Below are 21,047 nucleotides of genomic sequence, written 5' to 3'. Positions count from 1 at the left end.
ACTGAGTTTAGGCCCTATTTTAGGGTGTCATTACGATGGCGGAAGGCCCGCCATGGCAATCGTACCGATTGCCTGGCAGAGCGATCAGCATGGTTTGAATGGTGGCGGTGTCCAGCAGGCACCGACCTCCAAATTACAATGCTGGCTGAAGCCAGCCTTTCCATGGCAGTGAAACTGCCATGGAAAGGCTGGCAGGGATTGGATTTGGGTCCTGTTGCTCCCCCCTTGTGTTGTGGGGTAGTGGTGCACTGGGATGGGTACTCCCTACATTTCCCTACACTAAGTGAAAGGCATCGCGTGGTGCTGCCACATATTGCAGGGAAATGCACGACATGGCTGCTTAGCATTGCGGCGGCTGCTGCAGCCAGCAGCACTCGCCGTAATGTTGAACGGCCTGGATGCGACAGCCAAGGTGGCGGGCTGCCGTATCGTAGTACAATGTGCTGGACCGCTGCCTTACAGGCGGGCAGTCCCAGTTACCACAACGATGGCAGGCGCATTGTAATCGGCCCCTTAGCAGTCCATTATCCACCCGACATCTATCCCCACACGCCCTCCAATTACCCCCGCCATATTACAATGGCAGGGGTCACAGCAGCAGACAGAAAGACCGTCCATTGCATCTCAGCCGGCAGGCAATCCCTTTGATTGTCTGCCGGGCGGATCTTGGTCCTAATATGGTGGCGGTGTCTGGAAGATACCGCCATCCATATCACGTTGCCGGACATGGAAAGGCATGGTCTTTTGTATTGGGGGCCTGTTGCGGGCCACTGGGGTGTTGGGGGTGCACTTCGGGGACACACATGGCACCCCCCTTCATTTGCATGCACAAGGTGGCAGGCACCGCGGAATGCCTGTCATGTTGTGCATGCAAATGCACAACAAGCATTTTTTACATTGCAACGGGTGTTGCTTACAGCACTGACCGCCGCAATGTAACAAATGTGGGATGCGACTGCCATGGTGGTGATCGCATCCTGATTGGCATGGCGGGACTGCCGCACCTATGGCGGGCAGTCCATTTTGCCGTTGCAGTGGCGGGCAGACATCGTAATGAAGCCCTACGTTAGGGATTTCTCTAGCCTTAGCTCTTGATAGCTCTGTTCTTTTTTTAATGGCTTATATTAGTTTGTGTAGGGTTGTTTGTCCTCTTCCTATTGTGGCTTGGAAAGCATTATACCATCTTTCCAGCACGTTTTTAGTTTTAGCTTTTTGAGTTAGAGAGCTATTGTACACGTTCCACCAGGGGATTGGAAACTTTGTCTCCGGTGCCCTGATCTATGTAGCCTTCCCACCCAAGTGTCTTCAAAGTAGTCTAGGAAGGGAGTTAGTTTAGTTTTGTTTGCTTGATAAAAAGGGCTTTCAAGAAGTATGTTATAATGGTTGGCTACTTCAGTTGTTGGTACAAAGGCAAAGTTGCTATTGGCGGCGTAATCTATACTTAAAGTAGATTTTTGTAGGTGTCTCCAGACACTTTGGTTGAAGTAGCAATAGCAACATTGTATTGCAGTGTGTGGGTATATTTTTAAAATTGACTGAATATATTGCTTGTTCAAATTCAATTATTATTTTTTGTGGAAAGTAGTTGTTGGTGTATTGTTTTTGTATTGTAAGGAGCTCTATGTAGGTGGTGTTTTGCTTATTAGGGAGTAGTGCGTATATGAAGGGGATGTTAGTGTCTATATATTCGCCGTGTATGGTATATAGTAGGTAAAAAGGCTTGGGGAAAACTTTGAATGTGCCAACCATCATCCACCTTTCACAGTTTTTATGTTGTTGTTTTTATGTTTTTGTAAGTTGTTGTTGGTGGCAAAGATGATAAATCGTTTTTCATGACTGTTATTGTCATAAAGAAGGATTTTTTTATTTTTGTGAGAGATGGTGTATTCTGGTAACATTTGTATTTCTGCAAAGGTTTGAGGGATGGGTGGTGTTTGAGCTGTAGCTCTTTTAGTTTTGGCAATTGATCTTTTTAGAGTGGAGATGGACGGTAGTTGTCCTGTGACGTGTTCAAGAATCCTAGTTAAAACATTTTTTAGAATTTGGGTACTGGTCTGTTGGGAGCTGGTACTTGCTGCTCGGATTGTTTCTAGAGCGTCTTTGACCTCAATTTCAGTCACATTGGGGGGATGGTTGTGTTCTTTGACATTAACTACATTTCTTTCTACTGTAGTAGCTCTCCCGTAGCAAGAAATAGAGTAATATTTACTACATTTCCAGTGGGTTGTTTCCAGTTACTTTTTCTTGTGTATAAGTGTAGCCCATGTAGCACAGAAGTAGTTTTCCCTTTTGTGAAGTTATGAATTTCGATCCTTCTGCCATATCTTTGTTTATCTGTGAATATATGTATGTGTATGTATATATAGATATAGATATATATCTATATATGTTAATTATACAATTTTGAACAGTAAACATGTTTGTATAATTATTATATTTGAAAATAAACGTACATTTATCTTGCTTTAATTTTATTGATGTATATTTTATCGATGGTTGTGGTATATTCACTGTGTTTTTTTCTGTTGGTTTAAAAGCAAAATGTTATTTTTATTAAAGTTTTACATTTAATTTTATTATTTTGTTTATTTCATTTCTATTTTTATTTAGTTGAGAAAAAATAATACTTAGGGGCCCATTAGGATAGGGGGCGGAAAACCACCCTGACCGCCATGGAGGCGGAAACCAACCGCCCGCCAGGACTGCGGAAATACCATCCGCCACATTAGGAACAACCGCCACAAAAGACCGACCGCGGCGGTAGCGGGCCAAGCAAAGCCGTCCGACGCCGGCGGAGACGGCAAAAAACTGACCGCGGTGGTCGGATAAGCAGCGGAAAAGGTACAACCCACCGCAGGGAAAGCGGACACACCGCATGGGAAATTACGATATCCCCGAGGGTGTGGCGGCCGGAACCGCCGACACCGACCACTACGGTTGCACCCAGGAGTGAATGGGAGAAATGGCGGTCAAGCAGCAGCAAAGCCACCGCAGCGGACGAACATGAAAAACATGGCGGTCGATGTGAAAACACCGCAGTGATGCCTAACATTCCATAAACAAAGTAGCACTGCCCCCAAAATATACAACACACATACACAGAAACATAAATAACGAAAATAAATATACAAAACCACAGAACTACTCCCACAACCAAAATCCAATTGGACACACCCACACAGCTGAGTACAAAGCCACCCCCTTCACTGACCACAATCCTTTGCATCACTCCAGAAGAGAAGGCCATACACCCCATCTGACAGGAGAGGCAAAAGAGCACAGCACACACACCCACCCACCACCACCATCAACACCACCATCACACCATCACAAACAAACCCCCAGCACACAACACACCTCACACATCATCACCACACCACTGCACCCACACACCTCTGCACCCACAAACACCTCAACCCCCACACACCATGACATCACAAAAAATGCCCAAATTCACCGAGAGTGAGTTGACAGTCATGGTCAACGAGATTGTGAGAGTAGAGCCACAACTATTTGGTAGCCTGGTCCATTAGCCACCAGGACACAAATGTGGGAAAGGATAGTCCAAAGGGTGAATGCAGTAGGGGCCACCCCAAGATCCAAGAAGGAGATCATGAAGCGGTGGCATGATCTCAAGAGGGTTGTCAAGGAGAGGAGGAGCAAGAACTGGACGCTGACAAACACGACTGGCAGTGGCCCTCCCATCCCACCGAAGACATTCACACCATGGGAGGAGAAGGTGCTTGCCATCCTGCTTCCTGAGAGTCTCACAGGAGTAGCCGGGGGAGCGGAGGCTGGTAAGTACAGACAAATGACAACCACCACAATGAGAATTACCTCCTTGCAATACCCAAACACCATTACACTGTCCATCCCCACCCAACATGTAGCCAGCCATCCTGCTTAGGAGGCCTGTATGGGGGAGGGAGGTCTGTACAGCAACTCACGCCATAGCCCCTGTACCACAGTTGAGCAGCATGGAGTGCTCCCCCACCCAGGAGCATGTGTCAGCCATTGCACTGTTTAACAAACAGACTTACAGGTTGGTAGCCATCTTGTATTGGAGCACTGTTTCGGGGTGGGAGGCCAGTCTTACTGCTCCCACCATTCCCCCTGGCCCACACACCAGCGGCATGGAGGCCTCCCCCATCCAGGAGCAGGTGTCAGCCAGTGCACTGTTCAACAAACAGACTTACAGGTAGGTAGCCATCTTGTATTGGAGCACTGTTTGGGGGTGGGAGGGTTGTATCACAACTCCCAGCATACCCCCTGTCCCACACCCCAGTAGCATGGAGGCCTCCCCCATCAAGGAGCATGTGTCAGCCATTGCACTGTCTAACAAACAGGCTCACAGGTAGGTAGCCATCTTGTATTGAAGCACTGTTTGGGGTGGGAGGCCAGTCTCACTGCTCCCAGCATACCCCCTGTCCCACACCCCAGCAGCATGGAGGCCTCCCCCACCCAGGAGCATGTGTCAGCCATTGCACTGTCTAACAAACAGACTCACAGGTAGGTAGCCATCTTCACTGGGAGGGTGTGGGGGGAGGGAGGCCTGCACTACTACTACCACCATTCCCCCTGGCCCACAACCCAGCAGCATGGAGGCCTCCACTACCCAGGAGCATGTGTCAGCCATTGCACCGTCTAACAAACAGACTCACAGGTAGGTAGCCATCTTGTATTGGAGCACTGTTTGTCGTGGGAGGCCAGTCTCACTGCTCCCAGCATACCCCCTGTCCCACACCCCAGCAGCATGGAGGCCTCCCCCACTCAGGAACAACTGTCAGCCATTACACCCTGCACCCTCACCTAACAGGTACGTACCTACCGTAATTCTTCATGAAGTGTGTGTGGGGGACCTGCATCCAGAAAACCAACAACAATTACATGCAATGCATTGACATTCAACATGTATGACTCCATGATGTCCCTCTGCACTATGAAATGTTACACGGTGTTGCCATGAATTGTACTACTGATGACTGCATATATAACTAGTGTACAGACAGATGATGATACACAGATGACACAAACACTGACCACTCCCCATCTACTCCACAGGTGATGAAGAACTCACTGCTGAGGACCACACCAACGACCAGCAGAGCCAGTCTCCACCCCCAGCACATGGACTCTCAGATGCAGACTCCCATGACAGTTTGGACGATGAGCTCCTGGCCGGCCCATCTGGTGTGCCACAGACCCAGAGGTCCCAGGCCCCCATCCTCCCCACCACCACCTCTGCTGCAACAACGCAGCAGACCCCTGCTGTCACAGCCTTTGCCTCCACCGCAACCACCACCGCCACTGCCACCAACACCACCAGTACCACCAGTACCACCTGCAGCACCCTCCCTGTCCCTAGGGATGACCATCCCACAGCAACACCTGTGGAGGGCAGGGAGAGAGTGCGTGGCACCCCAGTGGCGAGGGAAGAGGTCCGTGGCAGCAGAGCAGGTGGGAGGGCCAGGGTCACCACCAGACCTCGGGAGGAGTGGACACCATCCCTGGAACACTTCACCAGAGTTGTGTAGGCCTACCAAGAGGTCCAGGGACAAAGTGGCCGGTCCGATGAACTATTAAGTGAGCTCATCCTGCTGATAAGGTCCATCGATAACCGCCTGGGACAGATGGTGGACCTCATGGGCCAGCAAGTGGCGTTGCAGAGGGACAGGCCTGTGTCCCAAGCACCACCTCCGTCCCCTTCTGTTGCTCCGCAGGATGACAGTGCTCCATCCTCCCTAGCGCCAACAGAGAGGAACATGTCCTCTGACGCCGCTGGCCATTCAGCAGGCCCCCCACCGAGAAAAAGATCTAGGGGGCATCCAAAGAAGAGCCTGGGAGTCTCTGGAGGCAAAGCACCTGCCACACGCCAGTCACGGAGCCAGCCGTGAAGACAACCCTCTTCCCAGCTGTATTCACTGTTTGGATTGTCTATCCCCATATTGCCTTGGCAATGGCACCTCTCTGTTGGACTGGGTCACCACATCCATGTGATGTCTACTCTTGCATCTCATCGAACAGGACTGTCAACTCACTGCCCATTCCACAACTTCATGTAAATATTACCACACCAATCACATGTCCACTCCCAAAATAAAATACCTGACGCTCCAGATTTTGTGTAGTGAATTCTTTAGTGCAGTATTTACATTGTGGATAATGTCCATGATGTGTACAAATGATGTACGATATGGAGGGCAGGAACCCTCTGTAGCACCTAGGGAGACACAACAGAACAACAGTCACTGGTCTCATTGTGGCAACACACACAGATCACTGCACAAAATATACACAAGACATCACAGGCATACTACACAATATCTAGCAGGTGTGCACAAATACGGTCCAGCATACATCTCCGTATGGAACGCCAATCTCACCAATACCACACATAGGTGACAGAACATGTGCCTCTCGGTTACATCCGCGCATAGCCATTCACAACAACAGCAACCACACCAGACAATGTACAAGGTGTACCACGTCAGCCACCATCAGGTGAAGTAGCGGTCGATGAGCTGCTGGCGCAGGTCTACTCCTTCCTCCTCACCACTGTCCTCATCACTGGACTCAGGTCCTTGAGCAGGTGGTTGCCTTGGTTCCTCACCATCGTCCAGGAGCAGGGGGACCACCTTGTGGATGGCCAGGTTGTGCAGCATACAGCATGCCACAACGATCTTGCACTCCTTCCCCGGCGAGTATGCCAGTGCACCTCCGGTCCTGTCCAGGCACCGGAACCTTGACTTCAGCAGGCCGAAAGTCCGCTTGATTACCCGTCGGGTCCTGCCATGGGCCTCATTGTAGCGGATGTCTGCTGGTATTCGGGGATTACGGAGTGGGCTCAACAGCCATGGCCTACTGGGATATGCTGAGTTACCTGTGAATGACAAACACACATTGCAATGTTGTACAGCCAGAGTGCAGCAAGTGACACACAGCACGCCATAGGAGTAGTGATACTCACCCACAATCCAGGCACGATCGGGATGCAGATTCTCCATCATCCGTGGCACCATGCTGTTCCTCATGATGTACGAATCATGGGCCGAACCGATATACTTTGCACACACATGTGATATGGTCATGTCCGCAAGGCACACCACCTGCACATTTATGGAGTGGTAGTGTTTGCGGTTCCGATAAATGTGCTCCGTCGCCTGCGGTGGCACCAGACCTACATGGGTGCAATCTATGGCACCGACTACATGTGGGATACGCCCAAGGGGATAGAAGTCACCCTTAACGGCAGCCAATTCACGTCCCCTAGAAATGAGTTTGAGTTTAAAATATTTCTTAAGCGCACGTACACCTAGCGGTTTCATGGCACTGTACAGTACTGAACTCCGGAGGAATCGAAAACCAGAGCATGGGAAAGGAGGTTTAAGGGGAGAAGTCTTGTGTGAAAAGGAAAGTTTTCAGTGCCTTGCGAAAGAGTGTATACTGGGGACAGGATCTCAGGTGGACCGGAAGGGAATTCCAGAAGGCAGGGGCGAGTGTGGAAAATTTGGAGCCTCCCCACTTTTTACGTTTGAAACGGGGGACTACAACCAATTGTTGGGTGGAAGAGCGCAGCTCCCTGGGAGGGACATAGGAATGAATTTCAGACATGATAAAGGCAGGGGCTGAGCCGGACCGGGCGTTGAAGATGATGCATCCTAGTTTAAACTGGACTTGTTCACGAATGGGGAGCCAGTGCAAGGTCTTAAGGAGGGGAGTGACGTGATGTGACTTAGATAGGTTGAAGACCAGGCGAACCGCCTGGTTCTGGACCAGCTGGAGGCGTCGCGGGCATACCACAATAAAGGGCGTTGCCGTAATCCAGGCGGGAGATAACCATTGCCAGGACTATAAGTTTGAGGGCGGGGAGAGAGAAGAACCGAGAGACTTTGCGAATAGTGCGAAGTGAGAGGAAAGACGAAGACACAACAGTGCTAACTTGAGAGTGAAGTGAAAGTTGGTGATCCAGTTTAAACCCAAGAGTTTTTACAGAGGGGGATGGAATTGGGGGAGAACCCAACGAGGGGGGCCAAAAGGAAGAGGACCAGGGACTGGAGCAACCACCTGTCAGCACCAACTCCGTTTTGTCGGGGTTGAGCTTCAGGTGGTTGTAATTCATCCAGTCCCGGATGAAAGTCATGACAGACTGAAAGTTAGAGATGGACTCTGGGGAGGAAGATAAGGAAAAAATTAGCTGGAGGTCATCCGCGTAGTTATAAACGGAGACCTCCAGCTGTTGGAGGGCAAAGATAAGGGGAGCAATTTACAGGTTAAATAACAGCGGGGAAAGGGATGAACCCTGGGGGACCCCACATTTAACCGGCTGGAAGTCCGCTGAAAAATCACCCAAGCGCACAGCATGGGTGCGGTCACTCAGAAAGGAGGACAGCCAGACCTAGGCCGATCCTCCGATTCCCGCCGCTCTGACACGGGACAATAAGATGGAATGATCAACCGTGTCAAAAGCGGCGGAGAGATCGAGGAGGACCAGGGCCTGGGGATGGTTAGTGTCCAAACCCTCTCTGAGGTTGTCAAGAACCGATAATACAACGGACTCCGTGGAGTGTGAGGGACGGAACCCCGCCTGCCGAGGGGCTAATACCCTATTCTCCTCCAAGAAGGTGCTGAGCGTTCTGGTTACATGACTCTCCAGCACCTTCGCCAAAAAGGGCAGGAGTGAGATGGGGCGATAGTTGACAAGTACAGAGGGGTCCGCTCCGGGGTTTTTTAAGATGGGTAGAAAGACGGACGATTTGAGGGGTGGGATGACGATGCCCTGTGATAGCGAGCTGTTGAGGAGGGTGAGAGGGGGCGAGGCACAAACAGAATAAATCTGTTTCAGAATATGTGCAGGGCAAGGGTCTAGAGGGGAACCGGATTGGACCAGCGGCAGAAGAGAAAGGAAGGATTCTTCTGTAAGGAGGGGGATGAAGTCGAGGCAAGCTGTGTTGGGGGGACAGTGGGGAATGACAAAGGAAGGGGAAGGGGGGGGATATTAGCTTTGATGGTGGAAATTTTATCAAAGAAAAAAGAATTGAGGGAGTCACAAAGATACTGGGAAGGGGAAGGTTTGAGGGAGGCCCTGTCAGAGTATGCAAGGTCGTGCACAATAGTGAAAATTTCTTTGGACTGGTTTTCGGCGGCTAAAATTTTAGAGGAAAAGTAGGCGTTATTGGTCGCCAGGATGGATTTTTTGTACTGGGCCAAGAGAGTGATGTACTGATTTCTAAGTATTGGACAATAGTCCCGCCTCCAAGAGCGTTCAGCCCGACGGACATTAAGTTTTAGAGCTTTGAGTTCCTGGTTGAACCAGCGATTTGCGTCATTGGTGCATCTGGATGATACACGCCTTAAGGGAGCGACTAAGTTGCAGCCTGAACCAAGCCATGAATTGATGGAGTCAGCTTGTTCGAGAGATGACAGCCCGTGAAGATCCGGGCGGGAGGCGGAGAGTGTGGCAGACAGGGAAGTCACATCTACGTGGTTCCAGGAGCGCGCCCAGATGTTTTTAGGGAGGGAGGGCTTACGGGCTGAACTGAGGGGTAACGAAAAAGAGATGAGGAAATGATCAGACCAAGTGCAAGGGGAAATGGTCAAATACGACACTGGGCAGTTGAGGGACCAAATCTGGTCTAAGATGTGGCCCTGACAGTGGGTTGGGGAGTGCACAGCTGGGGAAAAGTTGAGAAAGCGTAGAGACTCTGAGAATTCCTTCGATGTTGAACATTCGGCCGGATCTGAAGGCCAAAAGTTGAAGTCTCCTAATACCAAAATGGCTGAGTTGTTTACAACCAGGGTTGCCACCAAGTCTTGGAAGCTCGGCAGGAAAAGTTGAAGAGAAGAGGGAGGACGGTACATCAGCACACAAGTGGGCGGAGTACTGAAAGAGAGTGTGCGGGCAACTAGAAAATCTAATGAGCCAATAGGGGAGAAAACTAAAGGTTGAAAAACGATATCTTTGCGGGCAATCAGGGCAACGCCACCACCCGGTTTACCGGGGGGGCGATCGGCGTGAAGAACGTAATATGATGCAGGAAGCGTGGCTAATAAGGGGGGAAGGGAACTGTCACAGAACCAAGTCTCCGTAAGAAAAAGGAGGTCGGGTTTGTGCAGGTCCAGTAAGGTGAAAAGTTCATGATAATGCTTAACAGCTGACCTAGTGTTAAGATAGATAGCAGATAAAGTGGTGGTGGATGGGCGCGGTGGCGGAGCAGAGCAGGAACGGTTGGTAGGTGGAAACGATAGAGAGGGGGAGAGGGGGCGAATGAATGGAGGAGTCAATCCCAATCTATCAATACGTGCTGATGTAATGTCGTCCAGAGAGAAATGTATGTAGTGATTGCGATATAGCATCATGGCCGCAAGAACATCCCTCAGCACCATGCTGAACATGGGCTGCGACATGCCCCCAGCGTTAGCCACGGTCTCCTGGAAGGAACCAGTCGCAAAAAAGTGGAGTGCTGCCAGCACCTTGTAGGTGGGTGTGAATGCCGTAGGATAGTGACGGCGAGGTTGCAGGTGGGGCTCGAATAGATCACACAGGATCTTCAATGTTGGTCTGTCCAGCCTGAATTTCCTGATGATTGCCTCATTCTCCATGTCCTCCAGCACTGTCAGGTGACGTAGGAGATTCGGCCTCCTCCTAGTTGAGGAGTAAAATGAATATGTCAGTGACAAGCATCATGAGATGGGCATAGCACAAAGCATCAATGATGTCATGGGAAAACAACGAGTGCCAGAGAGATGCATGGCACATCAGGTTACATGGCTGCCAATAGCTTCACACAGAGGGCACGCCACTCCAGTGACAAAACACAAGTGCCACAAACACATCGGGGACTGTGAATGCGGATATAATGGATGAACGATTCACATGTGCAGACAAGGTGCAGCAAGAACCGCCAATGTATTTGTGACTTACCATGTCTATCATATCCATCTGCTGTACCTGCCACACCTCAATGCATCATGTAAAGTCGGCACACATTCATCAACACAATGATCACAGTAGCAGGGACACTTCCGGTTGTGTGCATGAGCAGTTGTGAATGCACAAGTCTGGTACGATACAATGCAGTGACACCAGCCAGGTCAAGGTCTGCACTGACCCACAACACATTAAACGTCACAACATCATTTACACCAGCTGAAGTCTGTCAATCATCATCAGCCATCAAATTTCTTACTAAAATGGCTGAACCACAGGCCAAAGTGTCTCACACTGAACGTGCGTCCACCTGTGGATGACATGGCTGTGTGGCATCGTGTGTACAATGATGTGCCCTTCACCATGTTGCTGCAGGGTGCTGATACATGATACAGTGTTCTGGATTGACATACACAGCAATGGGTACGAAAATAGCAGTACCTACCACCTGGCCCCGGCGGTGTGACCCCAGCACCACCCCCTTCACAAGTGCGGTAGCCATTGGCATATGGACATGTGTATATGGCGGTGGGTATGCTCCGCCGCATGAGTCGCGGTACCTAGCGCCGGTCCCCGGCGGTGTGACCCCAGCACCACCCCCTTCACAAGTGCGGTAGCCATTGGCATATGGACATGTGTATATGGTGGTGGGTATGCTCCGCCGCATGAGTTGCGGTACCTACCGCCGGTCCCCGGCGGTGTGACCCCAGCACCACCCCCTTCACAAGTGCGGTAGCCATTGGCATATGGACATGTGTATATGGCGGTGGGTATGCTCCGCCGCATAAGCCGCGGTACCTACTGCCTGACCCCAGCACCACCCCCTTCACAAGTGCGATAGCCATTGGCATATGGACATGTGTATGTGGCGGTGGGTATGCTCCGCCGCATGAGTCGCGGTACCTACCGCCGGTCCCCAGCAGTGTGACCCCAGCACCACCCCCTTCACAAGTGCGGTAGCCATTGGCATATGGACATGTGATTATGGTGGTGGGTATGCTCCGCAGCATGAGTCGCGGTACCTACCGCCTGGCCTCGGCGGTACGTCACCGCCGTGGATCATTGCATACAGCCAATGGCAGCGATGATCGCGGTGGCATGATGCAGATTTGAAAATCGCAGAAGGTGTGCTCCGCTACCGCGGAGGCGGTCATTGGATGCTTTTGAATGATGCACCATCGCGGTAGCGCACCCCGGGCACCCGCGGTGCGTCACCGCCGTGGAGCATTGCATACAGCAAATGGCAGCGATGATCGCGGTGGCATGATGCAGATTTGAAAATCGCGGAAGGTGTGCTCCGCTATCGCGAAGGCGGTCATTGGATGCTTTTGAATAAGGCAGACCTGGACAACCAATTGTAGCAGCTTTTAAGCTTCCAAACGACCCCAGGGGGCTATAAATCTATGGGAGTGAGCCTCACATTTCCACTGCTCACAGAGCCTGTTGCCTGGGAACATCTCCTGCTGCTGCCTCAAGAGCCTGCTGCCTGGGACCATCTCCTGCTGCTGCCTCAAGAGCCTGCTGCCTGGGACCATGTCCTGCTGCTGCCTCAAGAGCCTGCTGCCTGGGACCCTGTCCCGCTGCTGCCTCAAGAGCCTGCTGCCTGGGACCATCTCCTGCTGCTGCCTCAAGAGCCTGCTGCCTTGGACCCTGTCCTGCTGCTGCCTCAAGAGCTTGCTGCCTGGGACCCTGTCCTGCTGCTGCCTCAAGAGCCTGGGACCATGTCCTGCTGCTGCCTCAAGAGCCTGCTGCCTGGGACCCTGTCCTGCTGCTGCCTCAAGAGCCTGCTGCCTGGGACCCCTCACAACTCACTTCCACCAAAAGTCTGCCATATCCACAGGGATGTCAAGGACAGAGAAGATCCATGCCAGTCCATTCACGAGTGAGGAGCTGGAGGTTCTTGTGGACGAGGTGCTGGCACAGTACCCACGGCTGTTCGGTGGTCCCAATGTTGTGGTAAGTCACCATGAATGGAGCTGTAGGGCAGGGTTGTGTCAGACGTGTAGTCGCGATGCTGCAGTATATGCCTGGGGATGTGGGGTAATGACAAACACTGACAGACAAGCTGTCTCCAGGTCGAAGGAGTGTGTGTGTTGCAATGTGACTCTTTCCTAGGCCTGTACTCGTATGTCTGAGTGGGGTGTGTCACATTGTCAGGCATACAGACCCAGCGGTTGTTAGCCATTTGGATGCCAGGACAGTGAATGCTTGTGAGGACATTTCAGGGTGCCCCTGTAGTCAGAGTCAGTGTGACCCACAGAGTAGGTTCAGTGGCTGCACAGCCAAACATTGAACATCAGCCGACTTACTTGCTACAGTTGCTTCACACTGAATAGTAGATATGCCCCATCAGTGCCCTGTACAATTTCTGACTTACACACTGCTGTTGATGCATTTGTGTTGAGGCATCATGCATTTGTGTGAATATCATGGAGACTAGGAACCACAATGTGTGCATGCAGTCACTAATGTTTATGCCATGCACAGTGGCCTTGTGAGGGTACCCCCAGTTCTGGAGGGAGGGAGGTTACTGTGAGTCCTGAGTCAGTGTCTGGCTGCTGTACTGATAGATGCTGACATCTGACATTGTGTAACTGTTCATTTGCCCTTCTTTACTCTCATACCTGCAGCTCAAGGTACACCAACGTAAGGCCGTGTGGAGGGCCATAGCAGCAAAGGTGCGAGCCCTGGGGGTATCAAACAGATGACGCACACACTGTCACAAGAGGTGGGACGACATCAGCCGGCTGGCTAAGCAAGTGGCAGAGATGACCTTGGGGATGCTACCACGCACAGGGCGTTTGGCACGGCGCACCATGACTCCGCTGATGGGACGCATACTGGCAGTGACCAATCCAGACCTGGATGCACGTCTGAAGGGGCATCAGCAGCAAGACAGAGATGGTGAGTATCTGGGGAGGGAGAGTTTGTCTGGGAGTGGATGCATGTGTACAGGGCCTGTGCCAGCGGTGAAACATGTGATGTGCGTGTGTTCCCATGCTGTGATATGTGATGTGAGTGGCGACTGTGATGTGTGCCTGTATGAGGCATTGGCCCACCATGGCCTCACTGTGCTGCTTCTGCCTGCAGTTCTCAATCCTTGACAGATTTATTGTGGCCACCTGGTCACTCTTCATTGGGATGGTGTGGGGAGTCCATATTGTGGTGAACTGCAGTGTCCACTTAATGAGTGTGACACCATGTCTGTCTACTTTGCATGCACCATGATGGTTGAGGCGGACACATCAGATGACAATGTGAACCCAGATTGGCACATGGTGCCTGCTATGGCCTAGTTGGCATTGTGGCATGTGTAGTCAAAACAGGTGTGTGTGGTCCCCTCTGGTTCCCTGTATGGCTGTCAGTGGTGATGAGTGTAGTGGCCACATCATGTCCATGGGGCAGGTCAATGTGGGGTGGGGGCACTCCATCCACGGGCAGGGTGTAATGCTGTGTGGTATCGACATGCCTCACTCCTGGCAGTTTGTCTGCATGACAGGCACTGTTGTGGTCTATATAGTGTGTAGCTGCACAGTGATTGCAGGGTGTAGTGGTTACCATGTAGCTCTAGGCCTCTACTGTGCTGCATTGATCTGAAATCGTGTGACCAGATGATGACACTTGCACAACCCTGTTTCTCTCACTAATGCCGAATCGCAAGACACCACGGCGGAACATGATCCAGAAACAAGTGGTGGCGAGACCAGCACTACAGCGGCAGCGGAGGCAAGTGACACTGAGCCAAGTGACACTGAGCACACCAGCGCATCGGAGGGTGACAGGAGTATGCATTAGGAATCTGTGGCTGAGACACAGAGTACCACTTCATCTGATGCCAGCGGGGATGCATCCATGTTAGCATGCACAGGGGATGGGGAGTCTGCTGCAGCATCTCACACCCAGCGGCCAGTGCCCAGCCTCCCATCCACTTCCTCTGGTGCTGGCCGTATCCGTGTTACTAAGAGGGGACGAGTGTCATTCACACAGGGCACCGCTGCCCCTGCACCTGTCCCCCCTGCTGCCCTAAGTGCAGAGTGCGTAGAGCTCCTGCGCCAACTTTGCATGGGCCAGACCGCCCTGCTCAATGCCTTCAGTGCCCACGAGAACAAATTAGGCAGGTGATTGTATTCATGGAGGGCATACACTCTGACGTGGGTGGGCTACACCGTACAGTCCAGGCATTGTCAGCCACAGTCACGGCAGCCCTCCAACAGGCACATGGTCCCATTGCAGCTCAGGTGCCTGTGACGACCACCCATCCAGTGGCCACATCAGATGACAATGACCACTTGGCACCTACGTCACCTAAACGATACAACACTAGGAGCACACGTCAGACCCAAACCAAACAATCCCGTCCACAGACTCCACCCCCAAAGAAGAGCAGGGCCCCCCCAATATGCACAGACAAGGGAAAGTCACAGAAGAGCAAGGCCAGAAGATCATTGTGACAGACATCAGGCTCACATGCTGCAGAGGCATCACCAGAAATTGACTCTCCTATGCCCACAGAGGATGTGTGGCATGTCATGGGACACAACCACCCACCACATCAACCCCAAAACAAAGTACATTGAGGCAGGTGGAGGAGAGCCCTGTTGTGACCAGCCCAGTCATTGAGGCAGAGAGCCCTGTTGTGACCAGCCCAGTCATTGAGGCAGAGGAGAGCCCTGTTGTGACCAGCCCAGTCATTGAGGCAGAGGAGAGCCCTGTTGTGACCAGCCCAGTCATTGAGGCAGAGGAGAGCCCTGTTGTGACCAGCCCAGTGATTAAGGCAAAGGAGGGCAGTGTTGTGTCCAGGCCAGTGGTTAAGGCAAAGGGGGGCAGTGTTGTGTCCAGGCCAGTGATTAAGGCAAAGGAGGGCAGTGTTGTGTCCACCCCAGTGATTCTGGAAAAGGAGGGCAGTGTTGTGACCACCCCTGGCAAGATGGCACAGGAGGGCACTGTAGACACCACCCCTGGGGGAAGTGGGAAGGTGGGCACTGTAGGGGGTACACCTTCCAGAGAGGGTAAGGTGGTCCAGAGGCATAGCCAGCCCAAGCGTTCTGCAGGATCAAGCACATCACCAGAGGGAGTACCAGTGTCTGCCCCTGATGTGGGACAGTTGGTGTGTGTGCCTGTTGTGTCAACACCACTTCCCATCAACCCCAAGACAGGGAAGCCATTGCATGTGCCAAAAAAGTGGAAGGGCACCCCTCAAACCCCTCCCACCCACACTGTGTCAGGGGTGTGCATGACTCCACCTGGTCCACACACCCCTCCACCTTGCAGGCCCTCTGTTATTACCACATCACATGGGCCTCTGTCATTCCAGTCAAGTGGGCCTGCTGTCCACAAAACACAGCCAGGTCCTGGTCCGCATGACAGCCAGGAGTGAGTTATCAACACCCTCATGCGCCTGTGCCCCACACAAGTGTGCTAGTCAAGACCATTGTTTGCGACCTGGGTGTGTTGCTGGCCCTGTTGCTCTGCTGTACTGTACTCTCCCCGGCCAAAGACTCTGGGCCTGTTGCTCTGCTGTGCTGTACTCTCCCCTGCCATGGACTCTGGCCCTGTCGCTGTGCTGTGCTCTCCCCTGTGCAGCCTCTCATGTACTTGCTGTGTCACCTGCCATGGACTCTGGCCCTGTCGCTGTGCGCTCCCCTGTGCAGCCTCTCATGTACTTGCTGTGTCACCTGCCATGGACTCTGACCCTGTCACTGTGCTGTACTCTCCCCTGTGCCATGGACTCTGGCCTTCCTGTTTGTGTTTCACCTGTGCATAGTCTCTACCATCTGTACATGATTTTGTGGCTTGCTGTTGTCTACTAATGTTGTATTGCTACATCTGTGCAATATGTGAATAAATACAGTTACTTCTGGTGTGTGTTTTATCAGTCTCCTTGCTGATTAAAGTCCTTTTCTTGTTTGCATTTGCTTGACTGTGTACCATGCTCTATTTTTCTGTTCAACATTGCAAGGCTCTTTGTAGCCATCTGATTCTTAGACAGGGGTGACAGGGTCTTCAGTTATTCTGGCCCTGCTGATGTTGCACTCTGTGATGGCTATTTTACAGGCCATGCAGTTATCTTGTTGGTGATTTGCTATTGTTGCATACACTGTTCACAGGTCATGTTGGGGGACACTGGCAGCACAGGGTGTGCTGCTGTTCAGAGGTTTTGTAGCTGGCTGTGATGTCATGAGGTATGTGTGTGTTTTCCTTTCTGTGTGCCCAGTCGTGTATGTGTATGGTTATCTTGTGTTGGCCCTTAGTCCTGGTGGCATGGCTTACATGACGTGTGGTGTGGGGTGTAGCAGAGGTGTGCAGTGTGAAGGGTGTAAGTTTGTAGTGTATGTATGTGTGCCCCTGTATAGTGTGAGACACACATGTGTCAGCCAGGAGTTGTATGCCTGTTGTTTGTTTTGTCTTGCCCTGTGTGGATGGTTGTATGCAATTGTGTGGGCTGTGGAGAGTGCCCTGGTGTTGTGTGTTCCTTGTCAGCCAATCCTGCAGTGCCTGTGTCCCTGGTTGTGTGTTGTGTGTTGCAGTGTGTGTGTATTGTGCTTGTTGTTACAGTGCTTGTTGGTGTGCATGGGGGTGCACGGGATAAGCACCTGGCCTGTGACTAGCTCGGGTGGGGTAGAGTGTGGTTAGGGGTGGTGTGTCCCTGTGATGTTTGTGCCCTGCCCATGCCTTGGTGTGGCCCTGCCTTCTGCATAGTGCACATGTGTTGACCACGGCGGTGACGTGACCGGGACGTTGCTGCTGGTTGGAGGACGATGTGTGTTCCGGATGCTGTGGGGTGCCTTGTTGTGAGGTGGGTGATGTGTGGGTGCCCATGTGGATGTGTTGTGCTCCCCAGCAGGATGCCTGTGTGGTGCTTGGGCCCTGTGTCGGCATGTGCGTTGTGTGGTGCATATGTGTAGTGGCGTACCTGCGGCGGCGTCCGCGGCGGCCCATCTGGCGATAGTGTTGCAGCAGGTACATGACCTGATGCATATGGAGGGCTGGGTCCATGGGGTTCATGTCGGGTCTCGGCGTTCGTGCTCCGCTGTCGACTTTCCGCCTGCTTCAGCTGTGCGGTGTCTCCGCTGCAGTGTGTCTGCTTGTTTGGGTCATCCTAATTTGTCGAGCGGGGCGGACGTCATCGGGCGTGGCGGAGGGTCTCGATTGGCTCCCACCGCCGCGGTGGCGGGCGCACTTTGATGGCGGTGCGCGGGGGACGGGAAATGACCTGTGTTTACCTATCCTGATGTAGCGGACGTGAGTTCCGCTGCTTGCGGGCGGTAAATGCTGTTTTTCCGCCCAGCCACCACCGCGGTGGCATCCTAATGGACCCCTTACTGTTTTTAGTTAATGAAGTTTATTTCATAGATTTTGTATGTTGAAGTTTGTAGAAGCTGTGAATAGAAAAGTATTTGTTTGTTATCTTTGGTTTTTAATTTATTTTATCGCTTTTTATTAGTTTGCTTTGTTTGTTGGTTAGTTTATATACTTACTTAGTTTTAGAATTTTCATTAATGTTGTTTTTGTCCTCATTTTTGAAGTTTATACTTGTTCTGAGCTTTTCTGTTGGAGTTATAGTGAAAACGTTATAGTTTTAGTTAATTTGATTACTTTGAATATTTAAGGGCTCATTAAGACGGCGGGCGGAGGAACAATCGTGCTGCTAGCGGAAAATGTCTTTTTCCGCACGCCTGCAGCGGTCCTCGCGGCCACCATATTACAATGGGCAAACATAGCCCATTTCCCGTCCGCCGCAGTGAGACGTGAACCACCATAAAAATGCGCCTACCACTGCGGCGGTTGGAGGCAATAGAGACCCACCGCCGTGTGGAATGACGTCCCATCTGCTGTACAAATCAGGATGCCCCACACAGCACGTCACACTGCAGCGGAGAAACCACCCAACCAGAGATGGCGGAAGCACGACAGCGGAGTGCCAAACCAAACTCCCGGTCCCTTCCACCCAGTCCCGACTGCAATGGATCCAGCTCTACAAGCCTTTTCATGTGCTGTACCTGATCCACTACCAGCAAACAATTGACCGTCGGGGACAATGCCGCAGGTACGCAATCACACAAATCCGCACACAAACACAACACACAATTCCTGTACTGACATACGGTTCTTGTCCACATCAGAGAACACATGCCCAAGTGTACCCACACATGTCCTACCTGACAGAAAATCACCCCTCTGCATCTGGGTCACCCATCAACTGCGAAAGCACCGCAATGTCCCGGTCACCTCACCACAGCTGTGGAGATGCGGGAAAACCTGCGCACAATGTAGTAGGCAGGACCAGCGCCAGGCATGGGCTGTCCACAAAGATTTACAGGGCCCCACCTCCACCCTTCACACACTATGCCCCCACACCCATATGGGGATATACTGTGTGCTCCTCCTGTGCCCCCTTGCACATTTCATCTTCCAGGTGTAACCAAACCCTGCACCTCACATACCAAAGAACCAGGGAGCCTGTCTTAGAAGGTGGAGGTGAAGAGGAACACCCTGCACAGAGGCTCAGGGGCAGGGCATCCCTCCTCTTCACACCTACCTCCCACTCATGTCAAGCAAACTGAGTCAAATCACAAAATGAAGACTCACACAGCATATGAACATCCACTAAACTGTCCACACTGCATGCCAAGTCACTCAGACACACCCCACACCGACACACAATCACATACACATACCAGATGTCAGCATCAATGGAGGACAAGAAATGGGCTAGCAAAAGTGAAGTGGACAGTGCTGGAAAGCCATGGAGCAAGCCACAAAGCATGTGTACATCACATGCAAGAGAATGAACATATCACCCCACCCTTAGGCCATCAACCAGACATGGGTGACCCAGTGAGTGAAATTAAATCAAAGTGACCTTTGTGCAACAACTCTGGGAGACATCAAGGCAAGCCATGCATAGGCACAGGAATGATAGGAAGTGTATGAAATCAAACAGTGATCAGCCATCCATCTGTGTCAATCTACTTGACATGTTTATGTCAGCAACACAACACACATGGATCATTGTCACACTCCCTGACTGTCAAACCCAAGTTGGACCTTCACACATACCCTTCCTCTACCCAACTCACACGTGCAGAAATCAACACCAGTTTTAAACAAACAGAATGGTGCAAATGATGTCCGGTGAGTTCACTGACAACCAATCACACACCCTGGGGTACATCTACAGATGTCAGACTGACACTCAGGGATACCTGAACTAATGCTGACACAAAAACAATATCCAAACACAAATCTCACAAACAGCATACACAGAAGTCCAACAAGCCCAGTCATGTGCATCCAAACAGTTGAAAGGCAATGTGACCCTAGACAGAACAGGAGTACACCCCATTGTCACTCACTGCCAATGCACAGACACCATACACCAACAAGAATTGCATCATCTCAAAACAATCATGAACACAAACTGGGACCAATGGGACAATGAGCCAGCACAGACAGAGACACCACACCAACCATCAAGTCATCGTGGTGTCGGTCACGAGGACAGGGTCCCTGTCATGGACGGACGGGGTGTGCCTACTCACTGTTGTCCGTTTCCGCCCCGTCCGCAGGAACCTTTGGACATATCCTGGTGTTTCCCTACGCTGCCTTCCAGAACGCCGCCTCAGGCCCTGCCTTCCGTGACGTCCGGGAGGACCCTGGCGTTTCCAGCATTCGACCAATTGGAGCTTGAGACGTCAGGAGACCCGGGCCAATCACCGGACACTGGGGCGTTTAAGGAAACCCCGTGTGCGTCTGCTACCGCGGAACCTCCAGGAGAGCAGCCGCGCCGTGAGGAACACGCCAACATCGAAGAAGACGAGAGAACCGAAGACCCTCATCCCAGACTGCCGGTGTCACGACTCGACAAGCCAGGAGGCCAACGGGACCACGAGCCGCCCTGCCACACTTCCAGGGGAGAAGTGTGGCTTCACAAGGTACGAGGGCGTTTGCAAGGGTTGTTGGGGACACGGGGTGGTACAGGCTAGCGTGAGGGTGGTCACAGGCACATCACGTTCCCGGCATCACTTTGTAGAAAAGACCCTACTCCACAAAGGTGGCGGAACCCTGGTGAACCCTCACTCCCTTTCCCCCTCCCATTTCTTGTCCTCGTATCAGCCAG

This window comes from Lissotriton helveticus, chromosome 8, assembly GCF_964261635.1.
Source record: "Lissotriton helveticus chromosome 8, aLisHel1.1, whole genome shotgun sequence".
In the NCBI taxonomy this organism is placed as follows: Eukaryota; Metazoa; Chordata; class Amphibia; order Caudata; family Salamandridae; genus Lissotriton; species Lissotriton helveticus.
This window is presented reverse-complemented; position numbering follows the sequence as displayed.